Source organism: Staurois parvus, unplaced genomic scaffold, assembly GCF_062004578.1.
Source record: "Staurois parvus isolate SC_StPar_1 unplaced genomic scaffold, SC_StPar_1.0 ptg000827l, whole genome shotgun sequence".
Classification (NCBI taxonomy): domain Eukaryota; kingdom Metazoa; phylum Chordata; class Amphibia; order Anura; family Ranidae; genus Staurois; species Staurois parvus.
Window position 1 is genome coordinate 3,634,412 of NW_028318623.1, and position 14,758 is coordinate 3,649,169.

The window sequence follows — 14,758 nt, forward strand, 5'->3', positions numbered from 1 at the left end:
CAGAATATAACTGGATACTAACATTTATAGGTGAAGTTGATCCAGGGAATATCCGATTGCCTCTCGGGGGATCAGGAAGGAATTGTATCCCCTGCAGGAGCAAATTGGATCATGCTTTGCTGGGTTTTTTTTGCCTTCCTCTGGATCAACTGTGGGTGTAGGATTATAACTTTTTTTTTCTATGGTTGAACTGGATGGACTTTTGTCTTTTTTTAGCTAGACTAACCATGTGTCCCAGAAGACTACGGGGAGGACAACTTCCACATCCAATTTTAGGTGATCGCAGTGAAAGTAAGAGTGGGTACCTGTTAAAATGGGGTACTGTAAGGGACCGCCTGGCGGTACCACTAGCACTCCACTGATTAGGCGTCCCCAGAGCACAGAATCTAAGCCCCAGAGTACTTGTTCACCAGAGCCCCTGATTGTGGGGATGGACTTAGAGTACCCTGAGACCAGGTCATGGCTCCTGAGTATACCTGTCAGTGGTAGGGGTATTCGCCAGGGGCTCCCACGGGGAAGAGCCTGATATGAGGAGGTCGGGAGACCCCGGAGGGATGGATGGATGAGCAGATGCGAGGTCAGACAAGCCGGGTCGGTAACAGTGGGGTCGGTGCGGTACAAAGCAGCGGGCAGAGAATAGTCGGGTCACACGCCAGGTCAGCAACAGAAGGTCAGATCTAATAAGGGGCATCCAGGAGAGAGGTCAGGCAAGCCAGGGGTCAGGGTGGGAGAATACAGCAGGGTCAGGTCCAATCCGGGTCAGCAACTTACAGAGAAACAGGATCACAGGTACAGGCATGCAGAAGAGACCAGAAGGCACTGCATGACAGCTCAGGGCCGTTTAAATATCGCGCCCTGCGCTGTCATTGGTGCCCAGTGCGCGACCGCGGTTCCTACTGCGCATGCGCGAACCTGAATGCTGCGGTCGGCCAGGAACTGGTGCCCGCGTCCCTGCACAGAGCGGCGCACTGCGCCTGCACCGGGACCAGCGCTGCAGGGATCCCTGACCGGTACTCCCCAAAGGTGCCAATCCTTAACGGGGAGTGGGGGACGAGGCTTTTTGGGTGGAGCTCCACTTTAAGGATTGGTAAACTGCAGTTTGTTACATTTTTGTTTTTGGGTTCAATATTGCTTTAAAACCGGTGCTGGGTGTTCCTTTTTTTTCAGCTAGGGGCCGTAAAAGTTATCCTATTTGTACTTTTTTTTTTCCTCACAAAAGTGCCTTAAATAAAAGAAATCCTTACAATATCCATATCTGACTTTGAAGCCGGCAACAATTAACCAGAAAGAAAGATAAGAGCGCCTTTATCTGATATTAGCGTATTTCCTCTCATTTTCTTCTCTTATCTTGGCAGCAGCCAGACCTAAAGGTGCTTCAGATTAACCCCAAGTATTTTTTGGTGGTGAGCACATTCCCGTAGCGTGAACATTTTGAATGACGCCTGAAAGGCTAAAATAATAGCGGATGGCGTCTTCTTTTTTCCCTTCAGGTAAGTTGCGGTGACTGTGATAAGTAATACAAAAAGTAATAATTAGACATTTTATTACAGTCTCCTAACTGCCTTTATGGGAATCTTAATGAGGTAAACTGCTGGGTCTCCTGCAGCTGGATTACATTCATAGGGCCTCTTTGTGGGAGATTAATTCAGAGCACAGCTGAAATAACTCAATTTCATTCAAGCTCTATGCTTTGCGCACCTTGAAGGCTTATGCAATAAAGTGGATTAGGACGGGCCCAACAGAAGTACGCTTAGATTTATCAATTCTACGCTTAGTTTAGCCGGCTGTGCACTTAGGGCTAAGTTTAGAAACATCGTCCTATGGCACATAATGGAAAGGGTAAATTTTCATTGAAAAAAAAAAATAAAAATGTTTTTTAAAAATAACACTGTGCAAATATACAAGATATAGAATATTTAATTGCCACACAAGCCCTATTGTAATTTAATGGTATTATCCACTTCAATACCGGGCACAGAACGGAAAGGGTAACTTTTCATTGGAAAAAAAAAATAGCAGATAAAAATAAAAAAATAATACTTTGCAAATATACAAGATATAGAATATTTAATTGCCACACAAGCCATATTGAAATTTAATGGTATTAACCACTTCAATACCGGGCACATAATGGAAAGGGTAACTTTTCATTAGGAAAAAATAGCAAATAAAAATAAAAAAAAATAAAAAAAAGAACACTTTGCAAATATACAAGATATAGAATATTTAATTGCCACACAAGCCATATTGTAATTTAATGGTATTAATACAATTAAATTACAATACTGCTTGTGTGGCAATTAAATATTCTATATCTTGTATATTTGCAAAGTGTTATTTTTTTATTTGCTATTTTTTTTCCAATGAAAAGTTACCTTTTCCATTATGTGCCCGGTATTGAAGTGGTTAATACAATTAAATTACAATACTGCTTGTGTGGCAATTAAATATTCTATATCTTGTATATTTGCAAAGTGTTATTTTTTTATTTGCTATTTTTTTTCCAATGAAAAGTTACCTTTTCCATTATGTGCCCGGTATTGAAGTGGTTAATACAATTAAATTACAATACTGCTTGTGTGGCAATTAAATATTCTATATCTTGTATATTTGCAAAGTGTTATTTTTTTATTTGCTATTTTTTTTCCAATGAAAAGTTACCTTTTCCATTATGTGCCCGGTATTGAAGTGGTTAATACAATTAAATTACAATACGGCTTGTGTGGCAATTAAATATTCTATATCTTGTATATTTGCAAAGTGTTATTTTTTTATTTGCTATTTTTTTTCCAATGAAAAGTTACCTTTTCCATTATGTGCCCGGTATTGAAGTGGTTAATACAATTAAATTACAATACTGCTTGTGTGGCAATTAAATATTCTATATCTTGTATATTTGCAAAGTGTTTTTTATTTGTTATTTTTTTCCAATGAAAAGTTACCCTTTCCATTATGTGCCCGGTATTGAAGTGGTTAATAACATTAAATTATAATATGGCTTGTGTGGTAATTAAATATTCTATATCTTGTATATTTGAAAAGTTCTATTTTTTTTTTTATTTGCTATTTGTTTTCTAATGAAAAGTTACCCTTTCCATTGTGTGCCCGATATTGAAGTGGTTAACCACTTCAATACCGGGCATATACTGGAAAGAGTAACTTTTCATTGCAAAAAAAATAGCATATAAAAAAAAAATTAAAAAAGAACACTTTGCAAATATACAAGATATAGAATATATAATTGCCACACAAGCCCTATTGTAATTTAATGGTATTAACCACTTCAATACCGGGCACATAATGGAAAGGGTAACTTTTTATTGGAAAAAAAATAGCAGACAAAAAAAATAAAAGAAATAGCACTTTGCAAATATACAAGATATAGAGTATTAAATTGCCACACAAGCCCTATTATAATGTAATGGTATTAACCACTTCAATACCGGGCACATAATGGAAAGGATAACTTTTCATTGGAAAAAAAAAATAGCAAATAAAAAATATCACTTTGCAAATATACAAGATATAGAACATTTAATTGCCACACAAGTCCTATTGTAATTTATTGGTATTAACCACTTCAATACCGGACACTTTTACCCCCTTTCTGCCTAGGCCAATTTTCAGTTTCCAGCACTCTCATGAATGAGAATTGCGCGGTCAAGCAACACTGTATCCAAACCAAATTATTATAATTTTGTTCACACAACTAGAGCTTTCTTTTGGTGGCATTTAATTACAACTGGGTTTTTTTATTTTTTTCTTAATTAACTAAGACTAAAAATTAAAAAAAAAACATGTTTTTCTTTCTTTCTGTTATAAAATTTAGCAAAAAAATATTTGTTCTTCATACATTTAGGCCGAGATGTATTCTGCTACATTTCTTTGGTGCAAAGTATGTATTATTTAGTCTGTAGGAAGGTTATAGAGTTTAAAAACTATGGTAAGTGTAGCTCAGGGTAAAGTTTCAGTACCACAAGCGGTAACCCCCCCGAGCTACACTCGGGAATATCTTGCGGCGTTGCTCCGGGATCCCTCGATCACTTACCTTGTCCTGCGCTCCTGCGATGTCCCTCCTGCAGTGTCCCCGGCAATGTCCTCCAGCGGATACCAGCATCTGTCTTCCGGGTTCCGGTCCCTGCGACGTCGGGACATACGGGGACGGAACTGGCGGGAAATTTGAAAATGACAAAAAGTGACATTCACTAAATACACTAAAATCACATAGTATCAAACCATTTCACGTACATTTTGTCCCGAGTGCTTTGTCCTGTGCCCTGCCTGCATTTTTACTGTTCTTTCTGCCTGGAAACTGAGAAACGTCCATGGCGTCCAAAAAGCGTCCCTTTAGGTCAAAAGCGGTTTTAGACCGACTAGAGAACAGCGATAGTAAATCAGAACCACTTGCAGAATTGAGTGATAATGATTCGTGGGGGAAATTAGTCATCAGACAGTGAAAACGATTCTGCGACTTTGCTCAGTGATGTGCGAACTTGGCGCTATATTTCAAATTTCTGTGTTTTTGGTTTGATTATATTATTGAATTAAATTTATTATTATTATATTATTATTTTTATGATTATTTATTACATTATAATTTATGATTTCGTGTTTCAAATTGTAACATTCCCGGGATGTTTACTAGACTCTTGTTCGGACAGATTTCAGTGAGTTATTCCTAAAAATTACTGGCCTACAATAAAAAAACTACATATTAAAAAATGTACCACTTTGAGCACAGAAATATGGACATAATCAGAGGGTAAGATGGGAGCTGTTACTATCAACCCGCTGTAAATTATAATCCAAAATGTGATAAAATTAAATATAATAAATATAAAAATTAACCACAAATAATAGCGCTTCCCTTAAACATAAATAAATCAATCAATCCGCCACCAAATATGTGCATTAATTAATAAATTGTAAATAGATATAGAGATAAAGAGTCCTCATAAAGTCCATTCAGTTAAGTCCACACATCAATATTGCATATGATCCTCAGTAAATGAAGCTATGAAGTCTTCCATCACCAGTGCAAACTCCAATGCTTTAACACCCCATCAAATTGCATACTCACCAAAAGCTGGTGAATAACCAGCATGTCTTTGTTTATCCAACACCCCACAGCTTAGCTCCAGCTTAGAGATATCCAAACAACTCCATATAGTACATGTAGGTAGAACAAATATATAAGCAGGGGGTGCAGCGCTGGGGGATCATACATAATGCATAAAACATAAATAAATGAATAAAATACTTAAATTGCTTTAAAAACAAGTGTCTTGGTGTGCATAAATTATTGTAAAAAACTGTACAGAACACACTATGGTGCAAAACACAATAAAGTGCAAAAGGTAAAGTCCACACATAAGTTATTCCTGTCACTGCGTCGTGACTAATCAGTAATGATAGTGAGTGCCCAGTCCACAATATCCCAGTGGGTTGAGTGCTGAGAGGATCATAAAGATCTCTGTGGTGAATTCAAAAAATGGTGCCTCCTTTCTTTCTGGGGCTCTTTGTGAGCTTCCTACCACCCACAGAGTCATGTTTAAGTAGGACAGAGCCATGCTTAATAACTGAGTGAGCAGAGCACAGGAGCAGACCAGACCACACTCGAGAGGGATTCCTGAATTAAAATCTTAAGAGGGGTTATCTCTTACATGCGCATATTGATTGCGCATCTGGTGAGTGCGCAGTCTTTTATCAGTTTGGAGATCACCATTTTTTTAATTCACCACAGAGATCTTTATGATCCTCTCAGCGCTCAGCCCACTGGGATATTGTGGATGGGGCACTCACTATCATTACTGATTAGTCACGACGCAGTGACAGGAATAACTTATGTGTGGACTTTACCTTTTGCACTTTATCGTGTTTTACACCATAGTGTGTTATGTACAGTTTTTTACAATAAGTTATGCACACCAAGACACTTGTTTTTAAAGCATTTAAAGTATTTTTTTCATTTATTTATGTTTTGTATTTCAATGGTTTTTATTAATTTTAAACAGTATAAAACAGAATTTATTTATGTTTTATGCATTATTTATGATCCCCCAGCACTGCACCCCCCACTTATATAGTTGTTCTGAGGTTGTTTGGTATCATTTGGTGTTCAGTGGCTATAGCGACTTCCAGCGCTCACTTACCCATTACCTGTTTTAGGTAGAAAAAATACTCGCCATAGTGCAATAACGTATCTAAAAAATGTATTCAAATAAACCCCCCATAAAACCGCACTCACATTGAGTCAGAAAAATTCAAGCATTTGTTAAAGATCTTTAACACATAAGTGCATCCAGCTCTATCAGCAGCGTCTCACCAGCCTGCCTGCAACCAAGATGGCGTTGTTGCGATCACGTGATCCGGACACGTGGGTTGGCATGTGTGGTGACGTCACTGGTTAACCACGCCCTAACACATTTCGTCATACTACTTGCACTTAATTGGGCCCTGAGTAGGAGGGAGGATATACCAAACAATCAGAAGAAATTTCTAACAGATGCTCTTGAATTTTGTTTGTCCCATAATTATTTTTGGTACAATAGTGAATTTTGTTCTCAAAAGAGGGGTGTAGCGATGGGAGCTCGCTTTGCACCCAGTATAGCTAACCTGTTCATGGCAGAACGGGAGGACAGGTTTGTCTTCAACCGTCAACATGAGCAGTTATTGCTATACAAGAGATTTATTGATGATATGTTCATGATTTGGGCAGGTGAGGAGGTTGGATTATTGAATTTTCTTGACGGTTTAAAAAAATAACCCTAATAGCTGTTGGAGATACAACAGCATGTACTATATAGTATTGTGTGTTAATATCACTTGACCAGTAGATGGCACTGTACACTAAGGTTACTAGTTGTGCATATGTGTAAAACTTGTTGGTTCTCTCTCTTCCTTCTTCTCTTCTCTCTCTCTTCAAAACCAAGATGTCTGTGGAAATGTGTTGTATGTTTGCAACTTAAGCCACACAAGTAAAACATTGTTCTGCCTCATCACAAGCTACCAGTGTCTTCTCTAACACATAACCAATAATAACATCAAGTTGGAATATCAATATAGTACTGATGCTGTACATTTCTTGGGTCTTAACATCTTTAGGTAGGATGATGCACTGTTAACCAAGACTTACTTTAAACCCACTGACTGGAACAGCTATTTGCCATGGTTCAGTGGACACCATCCCCAGTGGCTTAGGAATATACCTAAAGGCCAGATCATGAGACTGAGGAGAAATTGTAGTCAAGAGAGTGAATTTTTAGCTCAGTCAGATATTTTAGTTAATAGGTTTGTTAATAAAGGTTATAAAAAAGATAAATGGACTTGAATTGTTTCATTAGTGATGCATAATTTAATTTAATTTAATTCAGTTATTCTTTTTTTTATTTACATATTTTTATATTTTTTAATTTGCTTTATTTTTAATTGCTTAAGGTTTAATGTTTAGAATTATTATGTATATTTTTGTTATGTAATTTCATTTAATTTAGATTTTTTTGATTTAGGTTACATTATTTTAATTACCCTGTTGTCATATATGATTTAGACACAATATGGTGCTGTTGTGAGGATTCGGTGTGGTTAGCTTATCTAATTAATCTGACCATCCGCACCACTTATGTATACTCATGCCTTCAGGTGTATTCATTAAAGAGACCAATGAGAAAGGAGGCGGCTCTTTAAGAGCACGCTCCACGTACTGCTTACCACTCCCTCGGACGAAGTCGTATGACGAAACGCGTTAGGGCATGGTTAACCAGTGACGTCACCATGCTACCCAAACTACAAATGGTGCAACTGGAGACTTTTTGACAAAATATGGACTTTTCTGCAAAATCAACCATTTTAGCAAAATCCATTGAAATGGTAAAATCCAGGTGGTTTTTAGTGATTTTTAAGGGTACAACAGGCTTTGAATGACTTCAGAGCATTTAGAAGCTTCTGTCAACTATCCTGTACCTGTTTTTGTGCCATAAATGTCTCATTATTTTATGTAAAAAAAAAAAAAAACTGTGAAAAAAGTATAAACTTTTTTTACACAAACATTATTGAAAAAAACTCAAATGCACAAAAGAAGGTAATAAACACAAATACAAAGAACACAAAATCAATTATTCACTGTAAAAATAATTGCATCATCTGGCTCATCATTAAATGCAATAAACATATTGGATTTTCACTTGTAAAACTGACTAGTTGAAACGTTTTTTTTTTTTTTAATGCAATTCAGTAAAGAGGTTTCAGAGTTAAGAAGCGTTTAAGGCATCTAACCATGCGTGAATGATCCAGTCGTATTTCTTTTTTTTTTTTTTTAGACAACAGATAATAAAAATAAGCACAAAACATATAATGATATGAACAACACATACATAATGACATAATTACCCTTGGTGTCACACACATTTTTAGAGTAGCATGCATTTTTATCTCCTAGAAAAAGCCATTAGTAGTCATTTAGACGGTTTATCGAATATTTTATTATTCGTGACAAATTCAAATGTCAATGTCAAGCTTAAAGCGACCCTAACAGGCAACAGCAAAGATGTAGCCTCCCTGCAAAAGAAAAGCCCATATACTTGCTACTCCTGTGGCCTGGGTGTCCTACATCCCATCATTTCCAGCACTGCAGTCTCCACCAGTATTATTATAATTATACAGGATTTATATAGCGCCAACAGTTTGCGCAGCGCTTTACAATATAAGGGAGACAGTACAATTACAATACATTTCAGTACAGAAGGAATAGGAGGGCCCGGCTCGTGGAGCTTACAATCTAAAGGTATCTTTGGCATTCCACTCTGATGGCAGCGTGGGATGCCTGTGTTCCTCACTGTGGTTCCATCCTCTGACCCTACTTCAGTGCGGAGTCCTGAAAGTTCTGAAGTAACCCATATGGAAGAAAAATATATATGAAATGTATTTTAAAATATTCTTAACAAATATATTGCCATATATTAGAAGTACTACGGTTTTGGTCATATTCAATATATATGAAAAAAAAAAATAAATATATATATATATATATATATATATACAGTATATACTGCATGTTGAAATGCATTTTTATTACAAAATATATGAAAAATATTTTTAAAAATACATTTTACATATACTGTATGTCTTTAAAAATACAAATCTAAATTTTCGGAATGCATTTACAAATATATGTAAATATATATGTTAAATATTACTTTTTTATATGTTAAAAAAAATCTGAACAATATATTTAAAAAAATATATTTTTAAAAATATATATATTTTCTCTTTCTGGATCAGCCTTGTCCCATCCAGTACACACCCCCGCCCCCTAGTAAAACACTCCCCTCACTCCTATAACCCTTCCCTGCAAAATAAAGTTAACCCCTTCCTCTCCATTGCCATTAGTACAGTGTCAGTGTTTTTTTTTTTTGCACTGATCACTCTATTAGTGTTTTTGGGGATGTCAGTGACCCCAAGTCAGTACCCCCCAATGTCAGAATGTCCGCCGCAGTCCCGCAGTCCCGCCATAAGTCGCTGGTCGCTGCCATAAGTCCCTGATCGCCGCCATAATTCGCCGATTGCCGCCATTATTAGTTAAAAAAACCCCTAAAAATCCCAGTATATTTACCGCCATTTTTAAACGCTATAACTTTCATGTAAACCAATTAATTTACACGTATTGGGGTTTTTTTTTTAGCAAAGACATGTCGCAGAATGCATTTTGGCAGAAATTTATGACTAAATTTGATTTTTGCATTTTTTTTTACTGGACATGTTTTATAGCAAAAAGTCCAAAATATTGTTTTTTTTTCCTCAAAATTGTCAGCCTTTTTTTTTATAGCGCAAAAAATAAAAACCGCACAGGCGATCAAATACCACCAAAAGAAAGCTCAATTTGTGGAAGTAAGGTTCATTTATGTACCGTATTGCATGACCGCGCAATTGTCCGTTAAACTAGCGCAGCGCTGTATAGCAGAAAAATGGCGTAAATTGCAGTATCTATACCATAGTTTGTAGACGCTATAACTTCCACACAAAGCAATCAATATACACTTATTGGGATTTTTTTTTTTTACCAAAAACATGGAGCAGAATACATTTTGGCCTAAATTTATAACTAACTTTGAGTTTACTATATATTTTTTATAGCTGAAAGTAAAAAATATTGTTTTTCTTCAAAATTTTTGGCCTTTTTTTGTTTATAGCGTGAAAAATAAAAAGCGCACAGGTGATCAAATTACACCAAAAGAAAGCTCTATTTGTGTGAAAAAAAGGACGTAAATTTCATTGAGGTGCAGCATTGCATGACCGCGCAATTATCAGTTGAATTAGTGCAGCGCCGAGTAGCAAAAAGAGACCTGGTCATTAAGGGGGGTAAATCCTCTGGGGGTCAAGTGGTTAATCAGCACGGGAGCGCAGCACTATTGTTTGATTATATATAGATATTAACACTATTTATGAGTTGGTGTAGTGTGTTTGCGAACCTATTTGTGCATATTTAAAAGTTTTTTAATTTTTAGTTCACAATATATATTATTATTCTTTGAATTAGCTCACGAGTAATAATTAGCACTTGACTGATATCATCTCATATGACCCCAATCTATTAGGAAAATAATTGTTCTTTTTTGTGTGCCAGTTTTCATCTTTTGGTCATTTGAAAAACAGAGAAAGGATCAAGGCTGTGCATGGCAGATTGCAGTAGAACGTTCTGTTCGATTGAGTCGTACGCTTCTAGAATTGCGGAGTGTATGATCAATATTAGGGTTTTGGATCACATTTTAAAAGATATATAAACCCTGACAATGAAATTCTCTTATTAGCTCATTTTGCTTGCTAAATATACAGTACAGGGGCGGACTGACCATTTGGAAATTCGGGCACTGCCTGAGGGCCCGGGGTCAGTAGGGGGCCCCATGAGATGCCCCTGGTACCTTTTTCATAGGCTTTTTTGAGTTTGGGCAAGGACACGGGGGCCCCATGATCCCCTATTGCCCGGGGGTCCCATGAGTTGTGAGTCCGCCCCTGATACAGTAGCTAGTGGTCTCCAAACCTGACCACTGACCATATCAATCTCCTAAACAGTGCAGGTCCTTATTCTAGGCTTTACCTGTAGGTGCAACTCATAAAACTGAGTTTACTACTGCTTGAAATATGCCTGTAAAGGAGACCTTTTACGAATTCCAATACTCCATTAATAATACACACCCACAGACCAAACTAAATTCACTCCACATTCACACATACAAGACTATATTTAAAAACATTTATTTTTGTCTCCTTCACACAGTAGATCCTAATAGTTGACTGAATGCGTCATTAGCAGAGAATTTTACACCATTCTCTTGTCTCTGCTGGTAATCTGAGTGGCATCTGAAAGCCGTACCAGTGAATATTTCACGGTTCACCAAAATATCATTTTTAAATGTTCATTTCATCGGTGGCAGCGGCACTTTGACAGGTCAAGCATGCTTCAATGGCAATTTGTATAGGAATTCCCTTTGTAAGCAGACGTCGTGTCAAATGTAGCATCCAGTTGTTCCCTGCCCTGCATGACAAAGTCTCTATGCCAAGATCAGAAACCTGATCTATGATTATAACTGTGAGATCTCTGAGCTTTAGATGTCACGTATGACTAAGGGACATCATCGGATGGTCAAAAGTCAGATAAAACCCTTATCCGGGGAGCCTCGGGAGACGAATTCCTGCAGATTAGGTAATTGGTGTTTTCAAAGGCTAAAAAAGAATACGAGAGGAGTGTGAGTCATTGCGGGCGGGTGGAAAAGCTATTCTGATGTACCTTCTCAAGCTATTCTAGATGTACCTTAAAGGGAAAAAAATGTTGTGTGTTAGCATAAATCAAGGTTATTTTTAAATCCATGATGACGTCGCTCATCTGAAACGTCGAGATGTTTGGATCAGAGAGGAAAGTGCTGCGTAAGATGCCAATATGACAGGATTATTTAAAGGTTTTCTTAGATAACCGTGAAAAGGGAAAATAAATAAAATTCTGATTGGAGATCAATAAAATGATGATAGTAAATCAGATACATTGAAGGGGCACCTAAAGCAGAGCTCAACCCAAAAGGGGAAGTTCTGCTTTAAGTACTGGTCCTCCGATCCCTGTGAGAAATTGGCACCTTTGGGGAGAGGTGGTGGTGTGGGTACCCAATTTTCACAGGTACTTGCTTCCCCTTCCGCTGTGACTGCCTAGGCCAGTGGTTCTCAACTTTCCTAATGCCGTGACCCTTTAATACAGTTCCTCATGTTGTGGTGACCCCCAACCATAAAATTATTTACCCAGTAATTATAATTCATGAAGTGTCGTTTTACCTCCAATACTGCTGCTTTCAGCACAGTAGCTGCTTTTAACACAGCAGCTGCTTTCTACACAGTAGCTGCTCTTTACACATCGGAAATATGTGTTTTCTGATGGTCTTAGGGGACCCCTGTGAAAGGGTCGTTCGACCCCCAAAGGGGTCGCGACCCACAGGTTGAGAACCACTGGCCTAGGCGATTGTGACCTCCCCCTCCCTCTCCTGTAGTCTTCTAGGATACGTGACAGGTCCCAGACGACTACGAGACCATTCACTAGATGCATCGCTACTCGCGCATGCACCCATCTGTGAAGTCAAAAGTGGTCCCAGCCGAGTGCCCACACTTAAGATGCTGCGCCGAGGAGAGAGGATGGCCAGTGAAATCGGCTGTGGTGAGTACACCGCTTGACTATGGGACAGATGAGTGGCTTTTTTTTTTAAATCAGCAGCTAAAGTTTATTTATTAGATCTGACTGGAACTCTGCTTTAACCTCCCTAGCGGTCTGATTATGTCCATATTTCTGTGCTCAAAGCGGAACATTTTTTTGCATGGAAATATGTATTTTTTTTATTGTAGGCCTGTAATTTTTTAGGAATAACTCACTGAAATCTGTCCGAACAAGAGTCTAGTAAACATCCCGGGTATGTTAAAATTTGAAACACGAAATCATAAATTGTAATTTAATAAATAATCATAAAAAATAATAATATAATAATAATAAATTTAATTCAATAATATAATCAAACCAAAAACACTGAAATTTGAAATAGAGCGCCAAGTTCGCACATCACTGAGCTCAGTCGCAGAATCGTTTTCAGTGTCTGATGATGAAGTTCCCCCACAAATCATTATCACTCAATTCTGCAAGTGGTTCTGATTTACTATCGCTGTTCTCTAGCCGGTCTAAAACCGCGTCTGACCTAAAGGGACACTTTTTGGACGCCATGGACGTTTCTCATTTTCCAGGCAGAAAGAACAGTAAAAATGCAGGCAGGGCGCCGGACAAAGCACTCGGGACAAAATGTATGTGAAATGGTTTGATACAGGAATGTTATACTATGTGATTTTAGTGTATTTAGTGAATGTCACTTTTTGTCATTTTTAAATTTCCCACCAGTTCCATCCCCCGTACGTCCCAACGTCGCATGGGGATGGAACCCAGAAGAGAGATGCCGGCATCCGCCGGAGGACATTGCAGGGGACACTGCAGGAGGGACATCCCAGGAGCGCAGGACAAGGTAAGTGAAGAACAGATCCCGGAGCAACGCTGCATGGTAAGCCCGGGTGTAGCTCGGGGTTACCGCTTGTGGTACTGAAACTTTACCCCGAGCTACACTCGGGAATACCGCCAGGGAGGCTACAGTGATAATATAGTTATTTTTGTAATTAAAAAGAGATTATACTTACCTGCTCTGTGCAATGATATTGCATAGGAAGTTCACTTTCTTCCTCTTCTGGCACTCCTCTTGGCTCCCATTGGGTGCCAAGCTGGGCTGTGTGCATCCATAGACACTCAAAGTGCTCCCTCCTCTTGGGAGTTTGACTGATGACAGCAGGAGGCTATATCTCTTCAGTTTCTCCTGTCGAAAGTGAGGGAGGATGCAGGAGATGGAGGCAGAGCTGGAGCGGTGACTTGGAGCCAGTAAATGGTTTAGAGACAGAGAGGGGTAAGACAGGTATTGGGGTGTTTTTTACCTTAATGCAGAGAATTGCAAAAAAAAAAAGTTTAGAATTTAGTACCACTTTAAAGTTATATTAAAGGTAATTTTTATTAAAAAAAAATTACAAACATATTATACTTACCTGCTCTGTGTAATGGTTTTGCACAGAGCAGCACTGATCCTCCTCTTCTCCTGGTCCCTCCCTCCTGCTGAGAGCCCCCATAGAAAGCTGCTCTGCGTGTCCATTCGCACACAAATCCGTGGCTCAGCCCTGCCCCCTCTCCCTCCTCATTGGCTCACTGGCTTTTATTTTTTTTTTTATAATTTAAATATTTATTCATTTTTCCATTTTTAATACATTTCATCAACACATTGTAGGTATATATATATATATAACGAAATATATTCTATAAAATTATATTATCCAACATTTCTACTTTATTTACTCTATACAACATTTCCCTCCCAACACCGCCCCCCACCCCAAGTCCCCTCTGCCTATCCTACCTTTTCTCTGCATCTTCTTACATCAGCAAGTGAAGTTTTTCTGTTGTTATCTTTTATTCTTTCCTATACTTCCTGTATAATCTAGCTTTTTCCCAGTTCTCCCATTTCCCATAATAGGCCTCCAACCTATCTTCTTGGATATGACTCAACCTTTCCATCTTTTTGATCTGCTCAACTCTTTCAATCCAGTCCTCTTCCTTCGGTATCTCTGTTTGACGCCAGAACTTGGGTATCAGAGCTTTTGCAGCATTAATATAGTTCCATATCCCTGATTTTTTGTATTTATTTAC